Consider the following 25,810-nt stretch of genomic DNA (forward strand, 5'->3'; position numbering starts at 1 on the left):
CTGCTTAGCTAGAGGACAATAGCTTGGAATCAAGCCCACTTTAGTAAGTGTTGTTGCCATGGCTTAGGACCAGTTTTATTGGCTTTCGCAAACTTCTTAAGTCAGAACATCAAAGGCAACCAGGGGAACAAACTGGCATTCAGCGCCCTCTGGGAATTGTTTCTGCTGAGTCAGATCATGCGGCAGAAGATGAGTCCCCTTCATTAAGAGCATAAGAAGATCCTGCTGGATCAGACCAATATTGTACATCTAGTCAAGCAACTTGTTCTCACATTATGACCCAAATACCCATGGGAAACCCGCAAACAGGATCTAACCACAAGCGTAATCTTGCTACTTGTAGTTTTCAGCAACTAGGATGCGGGTGGCATTGTGGTCTAAACCACTGAGCCTCTTGGGTGTACTGCTTCTGATCATGGAGGCAAAGTGAAGTGTAGGTGGGTTCCCACGAGGCAAGACACAGAGATAAGAGCAAGAACCTTTATTGAACTACAGAACTGGACAACAGGGGCAAAGCAACTGCTTATATACATTCCTGAAAGTCTGGGCCACTCCCAGTCCCAACGTGATTGGCTGTCTAAACTTCCAAGCTGCGAATCACGACTCAGACCTCAAGGGCCAATGGCAGAGGCCCAAATCCTGAAATGTTCTATGATGGGACATCACGTATTGAATCAGAACACAGGAGCTCAGAATCATTGGTCCAGACTCAACCTCAGGCAAACACAGACCACTGAATACATAACACAAGGCACTGAATACATAACACAAGGCATACCCAACATGGCTAGTAGCTATTGAGAGCCTTCTCCTCAATGATGGAGGCCATTTCTGCCTCCTGTGGGAGCGAGTTCCAAGTTTAACTATGTGCTGTGTGAAGAAGTACCCTTCCCCGGCATGAGGTGAGATGAGTCAGGGTACACCACATCTTTGCATTCTTGAATGGGGCACATCCTGGAATGGTGTTCCTCAGGGGATTTCCCAGGTTCCACTCCATCTCCATAGGTTCCATGTTCAACTCCATAGGTGCTGAGGCCAGCGATAGGGCAATGATTCTTCAAGGAGGTCAAATCCCGAATCCTGCTTTAAAACGTATGTATTTAAATGGAAGTAGTTGTGCGTATTTTCTTTTTAGCCGATTAATATGGAGAAGGACTTATATCTGAACAAATATAAATGGGAAAAGGGCTCAAAGCAGAGTGATTCTCGGGACAAGATAACTGTGACTTTAAAGATGAATGGGAACCCTTTACAAAGTATTTGAAGATGCAACAAAGTGAACTGGACTCCTTGGCTGGCTTTGAATAAACATTCACAAACTTTTTATTGATAATAATCAGCTAAATAGTTTGAGGATCTATACAACTGTGTATCATGCAGAAAACAGCATTCTTTGAGAAATCAAAGACTGGAACTGAGGGAAGCTGGGGGGTGGGTGGGGGGGTTTGTGTGGGAGGGTGGGGGGAGGGAGGAAGGAAAAATGGGGGGAAAATAAGGATGATATGTTTCTGGATAATATGTTTTGTTTTAATTTTGAATAAAAATTAAAAACAACAACAACAGAATGATTCATCCAGACTCTTAATAGCCACAACAGTTATATAGAACCTCAGAAGCAGAATGCCTCTGAATACCAGCAGGTATTAGCTCTGTCCCCTGCTTTTTTGGGGGGGGGGCGAGGGGATTGTTTTTATTTCATTTTACAAAGTTATAACAGTACCAAATACATATCCATATAGAGATTTATCTGATTCTCGAGACTTCCCACCACCCCCTCCATGGGTCTTATTGTCAACATTTTCAAATGCATATTATTTTATTATCTATATTTTGTATTTGTCCATATTGTCCATATTGTTTGTTACATTACAAGTGTTATTAAAATCCTGCTAAAGTTTTCATCTGCTTACAGTGGTCTCCTAAATAAATTATAAATTTTCCCCATTCTTTCTTGAAACAATTGTCTTCTTGGTTTCTGGTCAGTTTTGCCATTTTGGCTTAGTCCATCAGCTTGGTTTGCCATTGCTCTCTGGTGGGGACTTTGCCTTCTTTCCATCTCTGGGCTAGTAGCATCCGTGTGGCTGTTGTCACATACATAACAAGTCTTTTCTGCCCCTTTGGAATATTGGTACCGACAATTCCTAATAAAAAAGCTTCTGGGTTTTTTTTAACAAAAAACAAAACAAAACCCTGTCCCCTGCTTTTGAGCTTCTCAGATGAATCTTGTTGATCATTATGAGCTGCACTAAATGGACGTTTGGTATGATCCAAGAAACCTGTTCATAGCTAGCAAGCCTCTTCTTACACTCTTTTATCAGCGTACCTTGAGTTGGTTCAATATTATCAGCTTGTCTTGACAACAGTGTCCCAGTACATCTTCTTCATGACGGTAACAACAGATTCCATGTCTGTGGGGCCAGATGCTACACAGGTGACCTTCTACAAGTACACCTGCTTGCTTTTGTAGCATTGACATAACCAAACCTACTCCAAGATGGTAGCCAGCATCAAAAGACACTTCCTTCATTGAGGCTGCCCCCAGAGGACACCAGCTCAGCCGATGCCATTAAAATCCTTCTCAGTGTACACAAAGCCTGTTCTACATGAAGAAAACAAAGATCTTTAATATTGGAGATAGGCTTTTAAAGAACAACAAAGCACCTTCAGGGAAATGCAGTCAACGGCAAACAAACATGATTGCCTATCCGCGAGAAATTAAACATTTAACAGCATGATGCAAGGCTATTTAAAACTGAGGCCTGCAGAAGTGATGAGTCCAGAAGTGCTGGTTAAATGTCACACTTGGTTTGTTCCACCTCCTTCCACTTAAAAACAAGCAGCAAACAAACACCCACAGAATGTAAATGGAGAGACTAGCCACCTTTGCTTGAAAGTGAGTCCCATTAATTTTAAAGTGACTGCAAACAAGTGTGTGTAAGTATGTTTAGGACTGAGACTATTTAATCTTGAAGAGTGGCCTGTCAAGACAGGTAATATGGCATGGTTTAAGGCAGCCTTCTCCATGCCCTACAGATGTTTTGGAATACAATGCCCATCAGCGCCAACCTGCATGTCCATTGTATTTCCAAACATCTGGAGGCTGCCAGGTTGGGAAAGCCTGGGTTAAAACATGCTGGATGTTACCAAAAAAACAGTTGCTGCTTATCCAGAGAACACACCCCTCACCTAAATTGAAGAGATGTGGGCTCTGGCAATGAAAGGCAAAGCTATGTATGATCAAAGCAATAAGCCAAACACTTACCTTTCCTGTGATAAGAGATGCCTTCTAAACCAACCCCAAATATGGACAGGCTGAAAGAAAAATGCAGGCAGACCACAATTTTAATAGTCATATCAGACCAAATTCTCTTTTTCCAGTGCTGTTTTTCTAGAAAAAGGGGTGCCAGAACTCACCAAAAACACTTCCCTCATTCTCTTAGGATGGCAATGGCACCAAATGTTCTGAGAGGTGCCAGAACTGAGTTCTGGCGAATTCTGGCTGGAAAAAAAGTGTTGTATTTTATCCCTATTGTCCACCTCCCCCAATATCCACCCCTGCAAGCCATTTACCACCCAATCCAAGGCTGCAAAACGTCTTGTGTTTTGTAAATCCCAAAGCTGCCTTCCATTATTTTCTGGACTAAAACTCCCAACCGCTCCAGGCAGCACAGCTGTGCTGGCTAGTAATGGTAATATCTGGTTCTCAAAGGTTCTGTGGAACAAACTCAATATTGCTCAAACCCTGCATACAGCATACAAGTGTGGCGTTTGCCCGTTCTTTTGGAAATGTCTGCACAGGGGGAGAGAAAGGGTTAATAGGTAGACCAATAGAAAGCCAGAGGCGGAGCCTACCTGTTTTTAAAAGGCTGAGCCAAAGGTTTAGACAGTTGGGAAAGAGCAGTTGGAAGACAGATGGAAATAGAGAGACAGATAGTGCAGTTGGTTCTTATGTGAGGGGAGGTAGAAGAGTTAGAGACAGGATAAAATAAGACTAAGAGAGTAAAGGGTAACAGCGTTTCAAATGCATTTAAAATTTATTTGTGTTTGCAATAAACTACAAACTTCGTTGTTAACTTGAGAACCCGACTGAGACTAAGTGATTTACCGGGGAGAACCTGGTTGGTGGCAGCGGAATAGTGGGGTACAGGTCAATAGTCCGTGAGATGACTGGGGGCTCCGTACAAACGCCACAACAAGTTTATTCTTTTATTCAAAGGTAAGCAAGTACAATCACACACCCACACAGCCACAACACATATCAAGATAAGGAACACAACACCAAGGCACTTTGCTGATTACTTGAACTAATAAACATTTAACAAGGCATCCCTAAGAGACAAAACTAGCCATTTCCAGAGGTTATTCTGTGCGCTCTGTAGCTGTATTATGCCACATTCACAGTACACATTTAAAGCACTGTGAAACCACTTTAAACTGTTTCCACAAAGAATCCTGGGAACTGTGGTTTGTTAAGGGTGCTGAAAGTTGTTAGGGGACCTGCGGGTGGTGCTGTGGGTTAAACCACAGAGCCTAGGACTTGCCGATCAGAAGGTCGTGGTTCGAATCCCCGCGACGGGGTGAGCTCCCGTTGCTCCTGCCAACCTAGCAGTTTGAAAGCACGTCACAATGCAAGTAGATAAATAGGTACCGCTCCGGTGGGAAGGTAAACGGCGTTTCCGTGTGCTGCTCTGGTTCGCCAGAAGCGGCTTAGTCATGCTGGCCACATGACCTGGAAGCTGTCTGTGGACAAACAGACAGCTCCCTCGGCCTATAGAGCGAGATGAGCGCGCAACCCCAGAGTCGGTCACGACTGGACCTAATGGTCAGGGGTCCCTTTACCTTTACCTTTATTTTCCCTCACAGAGCTACAATTCTCAGAGTAGTAGAACAACTAATCCAGAATGCAGCAGCTAGACTGGTAACTGGGAGTGGCCACCGAGACCATATAACACTGGTCCTGAACGACCTACATTGGTTCCCAGTATATTTCCGAGCACAATTCAAAGTGTTGGTGCTGATCTTTAAAGCTCCAAAAGGCCTCAGTCCAGTATACCTGAAGGAGCATCTCCACCCCCATCATTCAGCCTGGACACTGAGGTCCAGCTCCGAGGGCCTTCTGGTGGTTCCCTCACTGAGAGAAGTGAGGTTACAGGGAACCAGGCAGAGGGCCTTCTCGGTAGTGGCGCCCACCCTGTGGAACGCCCTCCCATCTGATGTCAAGGAAATAAACAACTATCTGGCTTTTAGAAGACATCTGAAAGGGAAGTTTTAATGTTTGACGTTTTATTGTGCTTTTAATTTTCTGTTGGGAGCTGCCCAGAGTGGCTGGGGAAACCCAGCCAGATGGACAGGGTATAAATTATTATTATTATTATTATTATTATTATTATTATTATTATTATTATTACAATCAATCCCTCTTCACAGGGAACTCTGGGAATCATAGCTCTGTGGGGAGAATGGAAGGTCTCTTAATAACGTTCAGAATTCTTAACAAACTACAGCCCCCAGAATTCTTGGGGGAAGTCATGATAGTGCTGTGACCATATGGTGCAAATGTGGCCTTAGTCTGTTGTAGCAAAATCAACAGAGGACCTCTCCAGACATCCATTTTATTGGGTGGTTGCACTTTTTCGTTTCCAATCAGTGCATGCCCCATAACGTCCTACTGAAATCTTGTAATTATACAACAAATGTTCTGGTTACATTTTTGTTGTGCTATAGGACTTTTGGACATTAATAATGTGGTAGCACTGGGGAAGCATCACAAAACAAACGAAAGCAGAATAAATACACCACCAATGCACTATTATTGAGCCAAGAATATTTTGCAGAAAACACCTGCGATAAAACGCCAGTCCGCAGGGCCCCAGAGAGTCTTGTGGCACCATAAAGACTAACAAATTTATTGTTACATAAACTTTCATGGACTAGAATCCACTTCATCTAAAATGTCCTCTGTAAACAAGGAGCATTTAAAAGGAGCTCATGAGAGAGATATAGCTAATAATTAATCTAGACTGGACACTGCAATAAACTGCTACAGAAAACTCAACCAGGTGAATCAAGGCATGTGGAAGATCGGATGATGGAGATCACTGCAGCCTTCTTCCCATTTTGCAGGGATGAAAGTAATTTACCTGTCCAAGAGGAAGGCATCAGAGATAGTAGCAGGATTTATTTTGCAGCAAAACCAAAAACATTCCTCCCAGCCTTTCAATCAATAGTGTCATGCTGGGCCAGTATTAAAATTCTAGTTACTATCAATATTAAAGTTTCATTTGCAAAATGGCTCAATCGATCCAAGCAGACAATAACCTCTTAACAACGCACCAGCTCTGATGGATTAGTTCTGACATGGAATTTTTGGAAGCCTTTCTGTCACTTCTGTCGCATGGACCTCTGCTGAGTCCAATCAGAAATCGATGTTTGCTGTCTGAAGGCCTAAACGTCAGGTGTATTTTGGGAACTTTTTTGGCCCCTGGTTTTTGCAGTTGTTGAGGGGAAGGAAAGAAGTGGCTTTTTAAGGATAGGTTTCCCATGAAAACATTAACACAGCTATTAAACCAATATTTAATACTTGGCTTTTTGAGGACAACTTGATAAGTACTGATTTTGTGTCACAGAGGAAGCAATTATGTCTTCAAGAACACCAGAAAATTAGCCTCCTCCCCCCCCCCCCATGCAAGGAGGACTGAGGTTCAAAGGCCAGGGGATGAAACAGAAGTATCTAAATTATAAGGCATTTGTCAAAAAGGATGGTATTTCTTGTCCACAAAATTGATTTCCTCTCTGCTCCTCTAAAACAAAAACAGGCCAAGTGAGAGGAGCAGGGGTCTCCCTCACAACTCTCAGCATCCTTAACGAACTATAATTCCCCGGATTTTTTGGATGGAAACCATGACTCTTTAAAGTGGTTTGTTAATGCTTTAAATATATAGTGTAGATAAGGCCTCAGATTTGTACCTGGGACCCTGACTGCTTCTGCAGTAATATAGCAAGGGCTGCTGGACTTCCAGGGCTGATTTGAAGTCTCCAGGTTTGCCTAGCCCCCTCCAGGTGGCAGGTAGAGAGCTTGAATCTATAAAAATAAGGAGACCGTGCACAAAGCTTGCAAGCTTCAGCACAGCAGGAACCAGCTGCAAATTATAGCACACACTCTCTGGGAAATTCTGCCTACCTCTGCTCCTGCTTCTCCTCTCCCAATTCACTTCCATCTCCAGATATTGGTGATGGAAGTGAGTGCAGAGGAAGGCAAAGAGTAGGACTGGGCTCAAGAGAAGCTGGTAATGATAGTGCAGGTGAACCTGACATGAGGTGTGGGGCTGTTCTCCATACATCACCAGGGGTTGAATGTTTTATTTAACCTTTTTCCTAGCAGCTGCACCAGCTCTTGCAGGGAGCGCTCACCAAGCATGGCTTACCTGATCGTGTTTTGAATTAATGCTATACTCTCCAGTCTTTTCCCCTAAGGTTGGCAGTGATGATTGCTGTGCTAGGGGCATAGCTATCAACTTTCCCCCTTTTTAAAGGAAATTCCCTTATTCTGAATAGGATTCCTCGCAAGAAAAGGGAAAAGTTGGCAGCTATGGCTAGGGGAGACCAAACCTTAGTTTTGCACTTTTGATCAGGTTGTTTGTTGGGGGAACAGCTCTACCCAGCCGTGTGTAAGATGTCCTTGCTGCTGTCAACTATGGCCAGTTACTTCTTAGTGAAGAGTGTTGTGTTGGCTTAGCTCTAGAAGTACCTGTTTGCCAATTTATTTTATTTATAAAGAATAAATAAAAATATTTACATAAGATTCACAATAAGGTTATTATACCAAATCATAGATGCTCAAATCTAAACAAATACACATATCCAAAAAGAACAAGCAAAGGAAATATAAAAGGAGAAGAAAATGAAAGAACTTAAAAGACATGAAAGCAAGTGAGAATTTTTAAAGAAACAAAAACAAACCTAGCTTTGCATCACTGACTGATTTGTAGCGGGTAGATAAAGAGTTTTTCTCCTTGTCCCTGCTGTGACAAATTCCCTCAGTGAACATGGGAGCAAGACAACACATTTAAATCAACAAAAAATTCAGGGATTCTCTCTGAGTGGTGGGGGGTACACTATAAATCTGCAGCAAGGATTCTCTTCTTCTCTCCAGCTTGCTGTTTTGCTTTTAGCTTTTAGCTCACATCACTCCAACTCTATGCCCTCAACACTGACTTCATCCTTCTAACTATGCACAAGTTGGGGGAGAGGGCCCCATCGATTTGTCATCTCACACAGACCCACTTCCTTTGTTCCACTTAATGGCCCATCACCCAGGCAGTCACCTCACCAGGAAGCTAGCCTGTCTTATATTTTCACAGTTGCTGAATCCAGGGGTTAGAAGGGTCTCCCCAACCCTTCAGGTTTAGACTAGCATCTGCCTGGGCCTGAGCTCTATGAGTGCAGCTTTCTCCCGATTGAAGTGCAGAGTGTTTGAGGACCAGGACATTCACAGGGAAACCAAAATGCTTGTTTACAAAGCTATTGTACTACCAACCTCATTGTATGCTTGTGAAACGTGGACTACTTATAAATGCCATCTCCAACCAGGGGGTGAACGAAGGCATTGTGAGACCCGGGGCGGGGCATTGCTACGTACGACGCATGCGCCATACATAGTGATGCCGCACATGCGCTGTACATAGCGGTTTGCCAGCAGTGCCACTCCAGCGCCATATGGACAGTGCCGGGATCCCTCCATCGCCGCTACAGCTGTGAACGGAGGATCCTCTACATGCGGCTGTAGCGGCGACAGAGGGATCCCACCACCGTCCGTACGGTGCTCAAGCAGTGATGGAGGCAAACCGCTATGTACAGTGCATGTGTGGCATCATTATGTACAGCACATGCACTGTACATAGCGGTTTGCTGCTGGCACTGGGATCTTCTGCTCACGGCTGCAGCCACGAACAGGATTCTCCACATGCGGCTGCGGAGGCACGATGGCTGCTCTCAACACTGCGAGCCCCCGCGGGGTGCCTTCTTGTCACCCCCCCCCAGACATGGCACCCAGGGCGCACCGCCCTCCCACCCCCATCCCCGTTGTGACGCCACTGTCTCCAACTCCTATAAAGATTCCATCAACAGTGTCTCCGAAAACATTTACACATCACTTAGGAAGACAGGAGAACTAATGCCAGTGTGCTGGAAGAAACCAAGATCACCAGTGTTAAAGCAATAATTCTTCAACATCAACTTCATTGGACTGGTCATGTTGCACAGATGCCTGATTATCATCTTCCAAAGCAACTTCTCTATTCTGAAAATAAAAATGGAAAGTGTAATGCTGGTGGTCAACAAAAGACGTTTAAAGACTCTCTCAAGGCAAATCTAAAAAAATGTAGTATAAGCACCCACAACTGGGAAACAATGGCTTGCAAGACTGGAGAACAGCCTTTACCAAAGGTGTCATGGGCTTTGAAGATGCTCAAACTCAGGAGGAAAGGGAGAAATGTGCTAAGAGGAAGGCACACTTGGCAAAATGTGCTAAGAGGAAGGCACCCTCACCGTGATCAACTCCTGCCTATGTCCCCACAGTGGAAGGACGTGGGGATCCAGAATTGGCCTCCACAGTCACTTATGGACTCACTGTTAAAACCGTGTTCATGGAAGACAATCTTACTTGGCTACGAGGAATCACCAAAGAAGAAGAAGAAGTGCATGAAGGGTGCTGGAAGCTGAGACGATATTTCACAGGCCCTTCTTCAATAGTTATAACTTTATCTGGCAAATAACTTATCTGAGAGCTGCAAAGTTTGATAAGTGTGGCTGTTTAAAGAACTGACTTTGATGGGAGCTTTGTGGCTCAGAGCGGCCTTAAGCTCTTCAATGCATTTTTCAAAAGAGGCTTGCCCATCACAGTGTGATAAGATCTCTCAGCCAGCTGATACAAATTCGTTCCTAAAGCAATTAATGCTGCATTGTTTATTGAGCAAATCCACAGCAATCACTTCTCAGAAGTAATGACATACTATTATGAGTTTAATGAAGCCTTTCTTTCTATCAGCATGCCTCTGGCTTATGCAATAATTCCCCCCACCCACCCCAAAAAACACCACACAGTTTGAGTCATCCATTGGGCAATATGAGAAATTGCAAAGAGACAATCATCAAGCAGCAAAAATTTAACCAGATAGAAAATGAGAAGCTGGACAGAATTGGCTTTGTAATTCAGCCATGTAAGAAAGACTGTAAAAGTTACTAGACCTCAATATGTTTTATTAGGACTAGTTAACCACTGGCAACACACTGATAGACATAATGAAATAGAATCCAGCTTGGCCCCAGCTGATGAAATCTCCCTTGCCTTGTTTCCTGCGGATGATTCTTACCTGTATACATAAATGAGAACAATCTCTGTTTATAGTGCTCCTTCATCAGTCTATGGCTATATGCATAGGGCAGAATCTGACAGCTCTTATGCACACAAAGTGACCCTGGTGCATTACCCCCAGCTCTGTGCATATATAAACTTGCCCTTACTATCTGTGGGGTCAGGAGTCTCTGCCTGCCCGTTATAGCACTCCTATTGCTAATCACCGTAATGCTTTTAGCTGCCAAAACTCCTAGCAACAGCTTTGATTTACTGATCCACATAAGTGTGTGAATGGGGGGGGGGGACTTTCTGAATGCTTCCCTGAAATAAAAAAACTAGAGGAACAGCAATAAGGTTGGATTAGACCAGGGGTAGACAACCTAAGGCCCGGGGGCCAGAGGTGGCCCAATAACCTTCTCAATCTGGCCCGCGGACGGTCCAGGAATCAGCATGTTTTTACATGAGTAGAATGTGTCCTTTTATTTAAAATGCATCTCTGGGTTATTTGTGGGGCATAGGAATTCGTTCATTCCCGCCCCCCCAATATAGTCCAGCCCCCCACAAGGTCTGAGGGACAGTGGACCAGCCCACGGCTGAAAAAGGTTGCTGACCCCTGGATTAGACCCTTTCTCCCTGATGTGGAGCTTCTCCACTTGTAGGCTGTAGGGTTGCTGTTGTTGTTTGAACACAGTGGAGCATTCACCAGTGATATCCCCCACCTGTGGCCAAGCTAGCGTTGCTTCAGTGCTCAGCATTTTGCCAAAAGGGAGAAATATTATCCAACAATCTGTGCTTTTGTTAAGTCAGATTTTAATACCTGGTCTGGAAATGTCAGCTTAGTTGCAGGCCGGGCAAATGAGCTGTTGTTGGCAGCTTTCAACAGACAGCTTTTCATGGGGCTAGAATTGCCGAATGACCTTCCCAGGTGTTCTTTTCTTCTTCCTTTTTTTGCACAGATCAAGACATCAAGACTTAAACAAGAACAGTCTGTGGCAGTGCTAAATTTCTCAAGGGAGACGCACTGAGTCTCAAGCCTGCCTTTAAATCAGGGTTGGGGAACCTGCAGCCCTCTAAATGGTTTTGGATTCCAGCTCCCAAAATCCCTGACCATTAGCCATGCTGTCGGAAGGAGTTGATGGGGGTTGGAGTCCAACAACATCTGGAGGACTTCTGGCCTTGTTTATAACTGCAGATGTTCAAGGGCTGCCCAAGAGAACTCAGGAACATAGTCAAAGGGCCTCTGCACATCCTCAGAAGGACTCTTCCCTTATTTGTTCACATGCCTAAGAGCTAAGCCTGAAATGTGATTCTGGGACTAAACCCAAAGGAAGCTTTGGTTCAAATCAAACTCTATCTTTCAACAGTACTGCTTCGTTTCTATTTTCTCCTGAACTTATTCTTAGTTCTACTGTCAAACAAATCACATTCAAAATGTCAGCTTTTAAATTTGTATTAATTTGGTGACAATCTGTTAAAAGTAAATGGGAAATCAATAAACATAATTGACAAAATGTCATTTTTCCTGAAAATGCCAGCTTCCCATTAGATCACAGGTGGCCAACAGAGCATCCTTCAGATATTGAACTCCTCCCAGCATAGCCAATGGTCAGAGACAATGGGATCTATAGTCCCAACAATATTTAGCATGTTGGCTATCTCTGAATTAGCTATTCATTTTCCTGACACCCTGTAATTGATACTGTACCTTCCCTTTGGTTCTGTCATTGAAAGATGACCTCTTGAAAACAGATTTGGGGATTTTGAAACCTTGCCAAAGGATTCTGTTGACCATAGGACAAATTACATGTTTGTCCACACATGGGATGGTGGGAGGAAGGAAGTGAAAGGTCCTTGAAACAGCTTCCAACACCTATTAACCATTAAAACAGTGGCAATCAACAAAACCATGGGGAGTGAGAAAGAATGAAGAAAATGCCAAGTTACAGTCAGGCCAAGTGGCTGCCAAAAGAAAATGGTCTTTGAGACCAACAAAAAAGGGGTTAAGGCAGGGATGGACAGAATTGGTGGCTCTCTGGAGGCTGTTGAATTTTGGCTCCCATCAGCCCCAACCAGCATGGTTGATAGTCAAGTATGATGGAAATAATCTGACATCATTTGGTGGGAAGCAAGTTACCAACTTCTGGATTAAGCAGATCTCTTTGAGCAAAGGGATTTGATGTCCTAACTGCTACTGCAGAGCAAGCCATTTTCCGTATTCCTAATAACTGTACTTCAGACTGGGACAAACAAGAGGGAATCTACTACTGACCACAGGAGACAGGCAGAATCATACACAGGGTGATAACCCTTTAATGATCTTGGTCTTAAGCCATTTAGGACTTTAAGGTGTGGGATATAATCCACTGGAGCAGTCAGATACAAAATTCCTTGTTTCCCTAGAGTGGACACAAGCAGGAGGATGTTACTTCAGTCAGTATAACTTCCTGTTCCACTGGTCTGGAATGTCCTCCCCCTGAATGTGACCAGGGAGATGGGTGTGGACCTGGAGTCAGTGAAGTTGACTCGGTCATGGAGAAGGATTTTCCAAAGGAATGGCTTTTTGCTCTTTGTGTTTGACAATGACAAGAAAGGGCTCATCCACACTTACCTTTCCTCTGTGCTTTCCAGGGACAGTTTGCACTTTAAAGATCTGTGTCCAAAGGTCCTTTTTCTTCCTCTGGAGCTTTCCCCATGAAAACCCACTCTTTAAATCTGAATCAGAGCAAATGGCAATCCATGGAAAATCCAAATTGTCATTTGTTGTGCTTCAGTTTTAAATAGCAGATTTGTGCAGGGAAAGCTACAGAGCAAGAAAAAGAGCATTCAGACACTGAGCTTTGAAGGCCCATCTTTTCCAGAAACAGGCACAGTTTGTGTACTAGCCAAAGCTTGGCAGTGGGATTCTTGACTGTCTTTGTTACCTAAGGATGGATGAACCTGTCAATTTTAATTTCTCTAATTTCTTATTTTCTCAATCTAACATTCTGTTCATCTGTTTATTTTGAATTTCAAAAGATACCTGAATTTTGGTTTGCATATTGGTTCACAAAGTGTGTGTGTGGATGTCTTGCAGTAAAATGGGAACAGAATGAATGTTTCCCCCATCCCTACTTTTGATAGAGTGCAGCCCCTTCAAAAGAAAGGAAGGAAGGAAGGAAGGAAGGAAGGAGGGAAGGAAGAAAGCTATTTTTGTTCATGTGCTAATTTTTGGAAGAACCAAATCTTTTCCCCAGTATGAGAGAGTTATCTTTGTTTTCTCTCTCTCCCATGCTTTGAATCATTAATCTTAAAAGTGTTTGCACAATGAATTCCCAGGTGACATCAAAGAAAGCATGCATATGCAGATTGGTTATCTTGTGTGCAGCGGAAAGAGGTAATTCAATAAGCAGCATCAGGAACAAAACATTTCATCCCATCTCATTGGCAGAAGGTATTTTGGAAGTGCCATCAATTCCAAGCTGGGGTTGGGTGAGCTGATTTAGGAATGGGACACCATGCCTTCTATATATATTCAAATCTCCTAAACTTACAATACTTGGAACTGTGAAATGCTGACGCTTTCACAAATCCCGTCTCGGAGGCTGAGAAAGGTAATGCAAAACCGATCTCCTTTTAGCTGGCATGAAATTGACACTACCCGATTTGCAGCAAGGTAGGAATGTGACTTTGACACTAACTTCAGCAGTCTGCACCCTTGTTTTCTTCTCTCTGCTGCCTCCAACACCCCACTTGCTATTCCCATCACTCCGCTCTCTTGCTTTCCTCACATTGCTTACCAGGGAAGGAAAAACAGAACATCAGTAACGTAAAACAAGCCCAGTTGTGTCAGTGTGACAAAACACAGACAGAATCGTATTTGGGTGTTGGGCCTGGGTGAGAATTTGCATTGCAGCTTATTAGTACAGACATGGGTGGCTGGGCTCAGGACTTGATTAATCAACGTTTTGGTTCTGAGTCATTTAGTGTGTGAAAAATGCTTAAGGGAGACAGGGAGAGAATGTGACTGCAAAGCAGCCTCCTGTCTTTCCTTGTCCCACTAACTCTGTGTCTCCTGCTCCCTTAACACTTTGTAAAGAAGCTGTTCTGTGGGCAGTGGATTGTGATCCTGTGGACAGGATCAAAGGCAGCAGGGTTGCCTCAGGGTAACAGTGGGACCTTGGTCTTGCGAAAGGGAGCCAGCAGAAACTAAGAATCAGGCTGCAAGAGAAGTCCATCCATCAGGTTAATCTTTGTGGTATCTCAAAGAACTAAGAAATCAGCCAGATGAGTTGTTGCACCAGCAACTGCCAAACCCCATTAGTTCCCCTTTCCTCCTATAAAAACTACACAAGGCTCTCTCTTTTAAAGTTCAAATAATGGATAACTTTTACTTAGTGTACTTGCACACGCAGATTAAGGTAAAAAAGGTAAAGGACCCCTGGACAGTTAAGACCAGTCAAAAGCGACTATGGGGTTGTGCTGCTCTTCTCGCTTTTAGGCTGAGGGAGCCGGCATTTGTCCACAGACAGCTTTCCGGGTCATGTGGCCAGCATGACTAAACCGCTTCAGAACACCGTGACAGAAACTGGAGTGCATGGAAATGTCACTTACCTTCCCACCGCAGCCGTACCTATTTATCTACTTGCAACTGGTGTGCTTTCAAAACGCAGGTTGGCAGGAGTTGGGACAGAGCGATGAGAGCTCACCTCATTGCAGGGATTCGAACCGCCAACCTTCTGATTGGCAAGACCAAGAGGGATGTGGGTGGCGCTGTGGTCTAAACCACTGCAGATTAAATAGGCAATGCAGGTAGGTGTTACTTATGCCATTAATACATCTTACACAGATTTGTCTCTATGATAAATACGGGTACAGACTAACTGTGAGGCAAACAGCAGCACAACAGAACATCCCTGCTGCTCTGTTAAGACTGCTAATAACTGTCATAACCATACCAACTGCCTCAGATGTACGGCATCACAGAGCTCTACAGCCCTCTACTTAGATTTTGGATGCTTTCATCCTGCAAATTAATGTTTGCTTTTAAAGCTAACAATGCTTCTCCAGGGAGAGGGGCAGAGAATGCTTCATTATTTCACAGGTGCTTCCAGCCTATCTATTAGGGATTGGGGACATACAGCCCCCTGCAGATGGGGTTCTAGGGTAGAGCGTGACCAGTTCGGCCGCACTGGGCACCATGCTGCAGGGGGCGCCATAACAACATTGGAGAACAGAGCTAGAGAGATGGGAGGCATGCCAAATTTTAACTGTCTCACAGGGTGCTGCTGAAATCTGAGAGCCCAAAGTGTGTCACTGGCCCTCCAGGGGTGTTCTTGGACCCCAGCTCCCATCAGCCATATCTAATGTGGCTAATGGTCAAGGATGCTGTGAGCTGTGATCCCACTTCAACTGTAGGGCCAGCCATTCCCTATTCCTGCTATCAAAATATATATTCTGCACAGCCCTTTCTGCTCCAGAGTGGCACTATTTATTTATTTAAGAGAGGACTGCACCACTTGGAGGACTCTACCATGTGTGCCCCCCCTCCATGTTTGAATCAGTTGATGAAATGTCTTCTATTTGGGGCCTTAGTATCTTTTCTTCTTCTATTGCAAGACTTGGTGATGGTGTGGGAGGGGCCTCGAGGGTCCCAAAAATGTGGTAATGTGGACTCCTGAGTGTGACTGGTAAAGGGAACTTATAGCAGCCTATCACTTTAAGAAACTGCTGAGAAAGTCTTTCCTTTAGAAGTAGCCCCCCGCCCCCCGAAGAGAAGCTAAAACTCTTATCACAAGAACACAGGTACTGTAGCTATACACGCAGGTTCACACACAAACAATACAAAGCACAATAGTGTCTGCAACAAAATGTATTTATATGAAGGCCATGCAAGCACAGTGAATTAAAGCTATGTCAACGAATATGCTTATTCTAGAAGCGCAGGCACACTAAAATGAAATGTAACTAAATAGGTTCTGGCTAACGACAGCTTGTATGCTTCTTTGAATGAGGTAATGAGAATGAATATGACTGGAGGAAATTGTAATGCTTTGTGTAAGAAACCTACAAGTAACACACACACACACACACACACCCCCGGGCATTTGGGAGAGGTTCCAGCCTTTGTGGAGCGATCCCGCTGAAACACTTTACAGTGGTACCTCGTGTTACGGACAGAATCCGTTCCGGAGGCCCGTCCGTAACGTGAAATGCCTGCAATTCGAAGCGCTGCGTCTGCGCAAGCGCACAGCGTGATTTGGCACTTCTGTGCATGTGCGAGCGGCGAAACCCAGAAGTAACCCATTCCGGTACTTCCGGGTTGCCGTGGGACGTAATGCGAAAAGACGCAACATGAAGCGGACGCAACACGAGGTATGACTGTATTGCAGCAAATAAACTTTCTGGATTCTTCCTTCAACCCGACTCACGAGTAGTTAATGGTACAAGTGAGACAGCAGATTTGCCCCCCTCTCTCCATGTTTGAATCAGTTAATGAAATGTCTTCCGTTTGAGGGTTTATCTTTTCTTCTTCTATTGCAAAACTTGGTGATGGCCCTTAGCAAAGCAATAAAGACTATGAGATTTTTAATGAAATGATTTATACACCTTTGGGGGCACGGCTCAATCTTCAAGAGGTGATTGCGCATACCAGAAAGCAAGTGAATTTCCGGAATGGGGCATGGCTTCTGCTTTTAGGCTGTCCCGTAGAAACTTTCCTATCTGCTTGTCCCTGAGAAGTGTAAGGCAGAGGGAACAGATAAGGTGAAATGACGTTGTATTCACTAAATCAGTTTTCCAACACCGTTTCCTGTTATCTTGGTTGTGGTCCCCCGACAGTTGGTGCGATCACCTATGGGACACACCTCATTGTTTCCTGGGAAGTGGAGCTTCTTGTCTTTGTCATCCCTTAAATGTAAAAGAGTTTGAAACATGAAAAGAAGAAAAGGAGCCAGCAAAGCAGATGTTCTTCTCTATTAGACGCTTTGATAGGCATCCTAAGTCGTTTGATTTCCCTACCGTATTAAGGATAATTTCCTATTTCACAGCATAATGCAGAAGACAGGCTGTAGTGGAAGCTGACAGGCTGGGTTCCACTGCCAGAAACATTTCTTCCTCCTAGCGGGAGCTTTTGCATCGAGCACATGGATTAAACAGCTTAGGAGCAACAGAAAATGACAAGTTTGATAAAGCCCAAACCGGCTTAGCATCTCAAGGTTGGGGATGGGAGGTCTTAGAAGCTCATCTCTGTGTTTTATTCCAGTGCAGAAATATGCAGAACATGCAACACAGTCCATGGTCAAAATAGATTTTCACAGACTCTTGCTTTACATGGTTAATCTGCAAAACAGTATCCCTAAAAAGAATTGTAGCCCAGGGAGTTTGTGTGTGAGAGAGAGGTATGAATGGCCTAATGACGACTCCTGCCCTGTTACACCCTATGCAGGTGGTATCAGACACTCCTTAGTTGACAGTATGGAGAGCCCCGTGCATTGTTGACACTAATTCACACAACAAGTGCCAATGACCCAGGAGTGTGGTGGTTTGGCAAACAGAACATAATGCTTGGTTTCCTAAATGGGAGACTTGCCGGTTTCCTAAATTGGAGACTGTTTCATTGATCATCTTCTTTGTGAGGAGCAAGAATTGGAGTTCCATGGCATGTTCATAATACTTCTTTATTTACAGTCTGGAGAAGTGACAGTTCCCAAAGCAATAGGATGGAACCTGCTCTCCATAGATCCTCAGTCCTGCTTCTTGTAGGCTGCATGCAAAACTGTGCAGTTTTTCCTTTCTCCTTTGCCAAGCTGTTCCCTTCTTCCTCTTTTGCATGTGCATGCACACACAGTGCAGAGAAGGGACCATGATTTCTCTCTCTCTCTCTCTCTCTCTCTCTCTCTCTCTCTCTCTCTCTCACACACACACACACACACACACTGCTTATGCGTGGAATATCCATGCAAAAGGTAAAAAAAAGTTAAAGGACCCCTGGATGGTTATGTCCAGTCAAAGACAACTAGGGGATTGTGGTGCTCATCTAGCTTTCAGGCTGAGGGAGCCAGTGTTTGTTCACAGACAGCTTTCCAGGTCATGTGGCCAGCATGACTAAACCACTTCTGGTGCAACAGAACATCGTGACAGAAACCAGAGCGCAATGAAAGACCATTTACTTTCCTGTCACAGCGGTACCTATTTATGTACTTGCACTGGCATGCTTTTGAACTGCTAGGTTGGCAGGAACTGAGACAGAGCAATGGGAGCTCACCCCGTGGCAGGGATTCAAATCACCAACCTTCCGATCAGCAAGCCCAAGAGGTTCATTGGTTTAGACCACAGCGCCATCCGAGTCCATGCATTACCACTAGGGCTGATTAAACAATCATACATAAGAAGAGCCCTCCTGGATCAAGCCAATGGCTCATCTTGTCCAGCATCTTGTCCTCATAGTGGCCAACCAGATGCCTATTATGGGATGCCCCAAAGCGGGATCTGAGCACAACAGCATCCTACCCCCTTATAGTTCCCATCAATAGTAGAGGTAGAACATGGGTACCATTGCAGTCATTGATAGCCTTATGCTCCATGCATTTTTCCATTCCTCTTTTAGAGTCATCCAAGTCAGAGGCCATCACTACCTCTTGCGAGAGTGCCTTCCATAATTTAACTTGGCACTTTGTGATTAAGTCTTTTCTTTAATCTGCCCTTAATCTTCCAACATTCAGCTCCATTGGAAGCCCAAAAAACTCTGGGGCAAAAACGGTAATATTTTGCTTGTTTGGGAGATGTAGCAAGAGTCACACAGTAATTTGATAACATGTTCCAGACTTAATTATTCCCTGCACAGATGAAAATCTATTCCCCATGCACAAAAAATGTTGAGTGTTTCTTTTCAGCTCAGGCTGAATTGCATAAAAGGTGAGGAAGGTGGCGGCGAGCTGGAGAGCTTTTGCTTATTTATCCTTCTTATTTTCAAGTTCAGTCGTGTCATGTACCTCGCTCTCCACATGTTAACCCACATTTTTAAATTGCCGAATAATTTGAATGTTAATAGCAATAATTAATTCAGTCTTTCCTCATTTGCAATTAGACATCAGACTTATTATTTTCCCACCTAAACTACTGCATTATTAACTTTCTTTTTGCGTGTTTAATTCAGCTGAACTGTTCAGATGTCAGGAATGTAAGATAGGTGTGGGGAGAGGGTGTGTTTATTAATATTCAAACACACTTTGCAGTTTATTCTTATTTTAAAATGGAAACAGAAAAGAAGAAGACCTGCCTGTGGTTTATTTTTCCTCCTTTCTGTGACTCCTCCAAGCTGTGATGACCAAACATTCCTTTCAGGGAAGCAGCAGCTCCATGTTATTAGCAATGGCCAATTAAATGCTACTGTATCCATAAATTAATCAGCACCCTTCTGGACAGAAATTAATTAAAACGCACATGTAAACATATGACTGGAAAAAGCACAGGTGCATAGTAAGTCATTCTGTATGCAAAAACAATCAAGCAATGACAGCCAACATGATTTGCCTAATGACCAACTGGGGATTCTTTGAATTGATAAAGTTCAAGATGGAGGAATGGTGGAGACCGCTGAGACGTTAACATATGAGAGTGCTGGAGGTGAAATAGTTAAACAGGTTGCCCAGTCAGGACCCAGGAGGGTGGAGTCAGAGGGACTCTAAAACCAGCTCTGGGAGGAGTTCGTGGAGAAGTTTGTTGGGAGTTGGGTGGTTGCTTGGAGTGGGAGTGAATTGGGATAGAGTTGTGCGTAGGTTGAGTTAGTGTAACGAAATAGGCTGAGTCCGGAACAGTTAGGGGCTAGGCAGACAAGTAAATATCTGAGAGGTAGTTTAGTGAGTGAGAGCAGGTAGTGAAAGTTATAGGTCTGGATAGGCACCCCATGAATGTAATTGACTGATACTCTTTATGAAACCACATGCTTGTTAAACTGCAATAAATAAGCAAAAGTTTATGTTTCAATTTAACCCTGACTGGACTCAGTAGGGCCCAGGTAGGGCCTGGGTGGTGGCAGCGAGAAATAAAGTGGTGGCACAGGCATCAATAGACGGTGAAATGTCCGGGGACCCTGTGTGATCACCACAATAGGATTGCAGCCTTGTGTTTGTTTCAAGGCAACATGGGAAGCTGCTACCCCATTACTGCTGCACCATCACCCTAAAGGCTCCTTTCCCTGGGTTGTGTGGCTATGTCTGTGAAGTGGCCATGGCAGGTTCCAGTGGGATCTCACTGGAATCTAGCCACCACTGCTACTTCTGCTTCTTTGCAAGCAGCAGAGGCAGCAAGGTGGGCAGGGCACCCATGAGAGTGCCACCTTTGTGGTTCCACTGCACGAGGCAGCTGCCTTAGCCTGCCTCATAGGTTGGCAGGCCCTGGTGTGTGAGATAAATTATACATATAATTTAGACCCCCCATCTTTCAGCCTATGAAACTAATGCAACACACAACAAAATAACTCATGGAATCATAGGGTTGGAAGGTATCCCCCAAAAGTTGGAAAACCGGAACACCTACGTCTGGTTTTGCAGCGTTCAGGTTCCAAGCTGTTCATGAACTAAGCTGTATGAAAACTGAGGTACCACTGTACCTTGCTGCTGGCTATCAATAAATGCTACCACACAGAGATAATAGCAGACCTTTCAAGCATTCTGAGAGGGAGACTCAAAGCTTTTAAAACCACCCTAAATTCTTTTCACGCCACCTCAATCCATATGTACCGAGGGGAGGTTGACTCACATGTTTTCTCATGCCTGCAACATGCCCTCCTTGTTTGTATTTTATTTTATTTTTGTTATGTGTGTGAGAGGAGGGGAACATGTGAAAGTACAGAAGAACAAAAGAAAGAGAAAAGAATGGGAAAAGAAAGAATGATGACAAATGGTGCCAGTGGAAAAGCAGTGTTAGATTCCAAGGTTATAATATTGGCTGCCCAGCTCTGTGAAATATGAAATTATTGTTGGCACTGAAGTCTCCTCTATTGATTTTTGCTGAGCTCTTTAATAGATGCCAGTTGCTAGGATCTCCAGAATCCTTTTGTATAGAGTCCCAAAGTAGCCTTATGGTTTCCAAGGCTCTTTTACACATTTCCTGGACTTGGTCCAATATCCAGGTTATTAAATTAAACCTTTACAGCTTAAAGTTTACACATTTGTCCCCTTTAAAATTTATCAATGCTGGCTGGATTCCAGATGACAGTGGGTTAGTTGTTGTTTGCAAAACAACAGTAGGTGTATTCACACACACACACACACACACACCAGAATGTGTCACCTTTGCCAGCCATTAAAGGAATCATCTGGCAGCATCTCAGAAGCTAACGCTTGAACAAAAACTGAATTTGTGATACCAGTGTTGTGTCCTGAGACCATTAGGTTTATTTAGTGAGAAATTGACAAGGAGAGAGAAAATTCAGACTGCAACATTATTGCCTGGCAAAGGGCTGCCTGCCATTCAGAGGTTATTGATTCCGGTAGACGTTTAGATTGTAAAGTGTGAGGAAATAGATTTCTAAAGGTTTGGCATTGAAATGTCACGGGCGCCCATTTGAAATGCTTGTGGACTGAGTGCATTATATGTGTTGAAAGGCAAAGCTGCAAATTAAGGACTTCATGGGTTGGGGCGAGAGACGACCTTTGCATTGTTAAGTTAGCTCCCCCCCCCCAAAGGAAGATGCCCCCTTTCCAAGGTTTGTCAAGGTTTGTGGGTGGCTACATTTCAATAAAAATGGTGGGGGGGAGGGGGGCAATCAGGGCCGGATTTAGATGACAAGAGGCCCTAGGTTACACCACTTGTGAGGCTCCTCCCCATCCCACACCCTCACAACTAGAAGAAAATGGAAGAGTGTTATAAACAAAATTGAGTGAGGCCTGGGCAGGCCGGAACGTCCTCTTATATACCTTATATATGACAAGGCATCTGACCCTCACCTGAATCTCATAGCTCTCCTGTAGCTGCCTCTGATTAGTTATCATTTAACTCTTGGGGGAAACAATTAGCATCACACATCATGTGCATGGAAGTTGCCAAACCAATTAACCAGCTAGAAGGATTACTGTTAATGGCACCAGTTTTCCTATAACTTAATATTGCTGGATAGTTTTGATGAACTGTAAAAGCATTTTTAGTTTGCTTTCTGTTGCCACCCTGGAACTTTTCTTTATTAGTGCCACTTTGTTTTGTACGATTCCTTGAAAATGAAGGAAAACAACTTTTCTGCTTGTATATGGAAGTGATATTTGAAGGCACATTATTTACTGCCCAATTACAACACAGTGCTATAGACAAAATTATAGGAATGAGAATTTAAAACGAGGTGGGGTAGGGAGACCTGTGGCCGTCCCAATGTTGCTGCACCTATCATTCCTGACCATTGGCCATTCTGGCTAGAAGAAAATGGGATAATATAATTTTGGTTACTGAGGACAAACAAGATTGTGTGCAGGCCTGGCCAGGACATAGGCATCCTGACTGTGACAAAGGTGACCTGTGTGCTTGCTTGCTTGATTAACAGCTGTTGGGAACTTCAAGGTCCCTGCTCTCCCTTCCTAGAAGGACAATGGCAAGAGAGGTCCTTTGTAGATCGTCAAATGCTAACATAGATATGAATACAAATTTCTCTTTGAATCTGGAGGACAAAATTGCCACCAGTTGTACCGTGCTCTCAGGAATGAGCTGGTTCTTTGGAGACAGTTCTTCTAATCCCATTAAGACGCCAACAGGCCAGAAGAGAAGAAGAAAATGGGCTCCCTGAAAATTAATGTTAACTTCTAACACCAGAGAGAGGAGCCACAGGGAACCAATACAACAATGAACCTAATTTCCCTCCTGTCTCCATTCGCAGTATTGCACAGAAGAGGAAAAGGGCTGCCAGACATTATCAGGGGCCTCATGTTGGCTGTAATTCAGGGCTCCCAGTTGCCGGTCTTTGCCTGCACAGCAAGATAATTATTGAAATACTTCTGGTAGCAAACTTGATGCATTGAAGAACCTGGCAAGTTCACTACCCACTGGAGAGGTTTCATGATGTTAGGAGGGAAAAAGCAAAGAAAAAATGAAGTGCTACTTCCATGCTGGGAAGAGTGGAAAAGTATCAGTGTGGTGTGATTGAAGAGGGGGCTGGATTCCAAGAGGGATTTGATGTTTTCCATGGACTAAATGGTGGGGGAAGAACTCCAAGCACCCGAGGAAAACCCTTCATGCTGTCTGAAAGTGGCTCTGCATGATTGGCAACAAACTATGGATTTAGACCCCAATGGAAAGATGTTTCTAAATATCTTCTCTTTTTAAAAAAATATATATTTTATTTTCAAATTTTATAATCACAATAATTCAATACTTTTCCAAAAAACACAATATAGACTCCCCCCCTCAGGCCTTCCCTGGACTCCAATTTCCTCTCCCATAATTTCTTGCATCTCATTTTATTTCTCCAAACTCTTTGTTTTCCCTCTTACTTATCTTAATTTCCAATTGTATAATTACATAAATGTTATATCAAACCTGCTAACGTTTTAATATACCGTATTTTTCGCTCTATAGGACGCACTGGACAATAGGACGCACCTTGTTTTAGAGGGGGGAGAACAAGAAAAACAAAATCTCCCCCTCTCTGCCCAGAGCCCCTTCAGCGAAGTGGCAGGAGGCGCTGCGCAGAGAGGGGGAGACTTTTCCCCCTCTTGTTTTCCCCCTCTAAAACAAGGTGCCGTTTAAGGTGTGAACAGTTGCCTTCAGGTGGCTACCTTGGAAGCCTGGAGAGCGAGAGGGGTCGGTGCGCACCGACCCCTCTTGCTCTCCAGGCTTCAGATTCCTTTCGACCTGCTCTTTGGGGCTGGCGGGGGGAAGCCCACCACCAGCCCCAAAGAGCAGGTTGGGGAGCAGCGGAAAGGCGTGCAGCGGAGAGGCTGCTGCCATAGTCGCGCATCACCTCTCCAGCTGGGAGAGGGTTGCGGGGCTATGGCTTCTTTAGCCCTGCGCGTGCTCTCCCAGCTGGAGAGGTGGCGCACGGCTAAAGAGGCTCCTGCCATAGCCACACGTCACCTCTCCATCCGGGAGAGGGTCGCGGGGCTATGGCTTCTTCACTCCATAGGATGCACACACATTTCCCCTTCATTTTTGAAGGGGAAAAAGTGCGTCCTATAGAGCGAAAAATACGGTATTTACAGTGGTCTTTTAAATAGTCTATAAATTTCTTCCTCCATTCCTGCTCAAACTTTTTTTCATCTTGATCTCTGATCTTCACGGTCATCTTTGCCATTTTGGCATAATCCATCATCTTAGTTAACCATTCTTCTTTTGTTGGTACCTTCTTCTCTTTCCATTTCTGGGCAAGCAGCATTCTTGTGGCTGTTGTTGCATACATAAATAGTCCTTTTAAGTCCCTTGGAATTCCATCCCCTGTTAATCCAAGTAAAAAAGCTTCTGGTTTTTTGACGAAAGTTATCTTAAACATCTTTTTCAATTCATTATATATCATTTCCCAGAAGTCTTTTACTTTTCTACAGGACCACCACATATGATAAAATGTACCTTCCTTTTTCCATACATTTTCAACATACATTTGATCCACTTTTATACATTTTTGCTAATTTTTGTCGGACTCAAATACCTAATTTTGTTTCTAAAATCTTCTCATTTGAATTTCTTCTGGGGCATTGAAGAATTACCTGGTCTCCCCTCCCCACAACTTCTCATGGTAATCTTTTTCCCCCAGCATTTTCTTTTTCTTTTTTAAAAAAATCATTTTTATTTGATTTTACAAGTATAAATTTATTACAATACCAAATACGTATCCATATAAAGAGATTTCTCTGAATCTTGAGACTTCATCCTCCATCCTTTCCATGGGTCCTATTGTCAACATTTCCAAATGCATATTATTTCATAATCTGTATTTTATTTCTATCCAAATCATCCATAGTATTTGTTACATTACAAGTGAGGTCAAAATCCTGCTAATGTTTTCATCTGCTTACAGTGGTTTCCTAAATGAATTATAATTTCCCCCCATTCTTTCTTGACTTTTTTTCTTCTTGGTTTCAACATTTTCAAACAAAACCATGTAGTGGTAGACTGATTGGGGCCACAGAGGGAATTAAGGACTCAGCACACAGCTCTGCCAGAAACATCTGGTGAGAGAGCCACAGAGGGAGTGACATCCAGCTGTTGGACTCAAATGGCTAGTTCATTCCAGAGATTGACTCCTTTGGGCCTCCGTACTCAGTCCAATGGAAGAGGTGACTGAAAATCTTCTAGCAGTGAGGTGGTCTGGAGGACCATAAGGAACAGGAAAAGCTATTTCAGCACAATTTTTTCTCTCCACTGTTGAAGGCAGCATTCCCTTGAATACATCTCCCCTTGTCGCACTGCTTTCCCCCAGGGAAAACCACTATTTAGCACTCAATGGGAGCAAAGAGAAATTTGAATTTTCTCCAAATTGATGTTTGTTCCAATTTAGCA

At 43.8% G+C, this 25,810-nt stretch overlaps 1 long non-coding RNA gene across 1 annotated transcript; it reads right to left on the reverse strand.

Annotated features, from left to right (window-relative positions):
- Positions 1–1,555: 1,555 nt before the first annotated feature.
- On the reverse strand, positions 1,556–4,295 carry LOC309331911. Its single transcript, XR_014152006.1, has 2 exons — positions 3,263–4,295; positions 1,556–2,599 (listed from the first exon to the last, which is right to left on the reverse strand). It is a non-coding gene; the product is annotated as an uncharacterized lncRNA (long non-coding RNA).
- Between the last annotated feature and the right edge of the window lie 21,515 nt (positions 4,296–25,810).

Source organism: Podarcis erhardii (assembly GCF_964252035.2).
Source record: "Podarcis erhardii genome assembly, chromosome: 16".
Classification (NCBI taxonomy): Eukaryota; Metazoa; Chordata; class Lepidosauria; order Squamata; family Lacertidae; genus Podarcis; species Podarcis erhardii.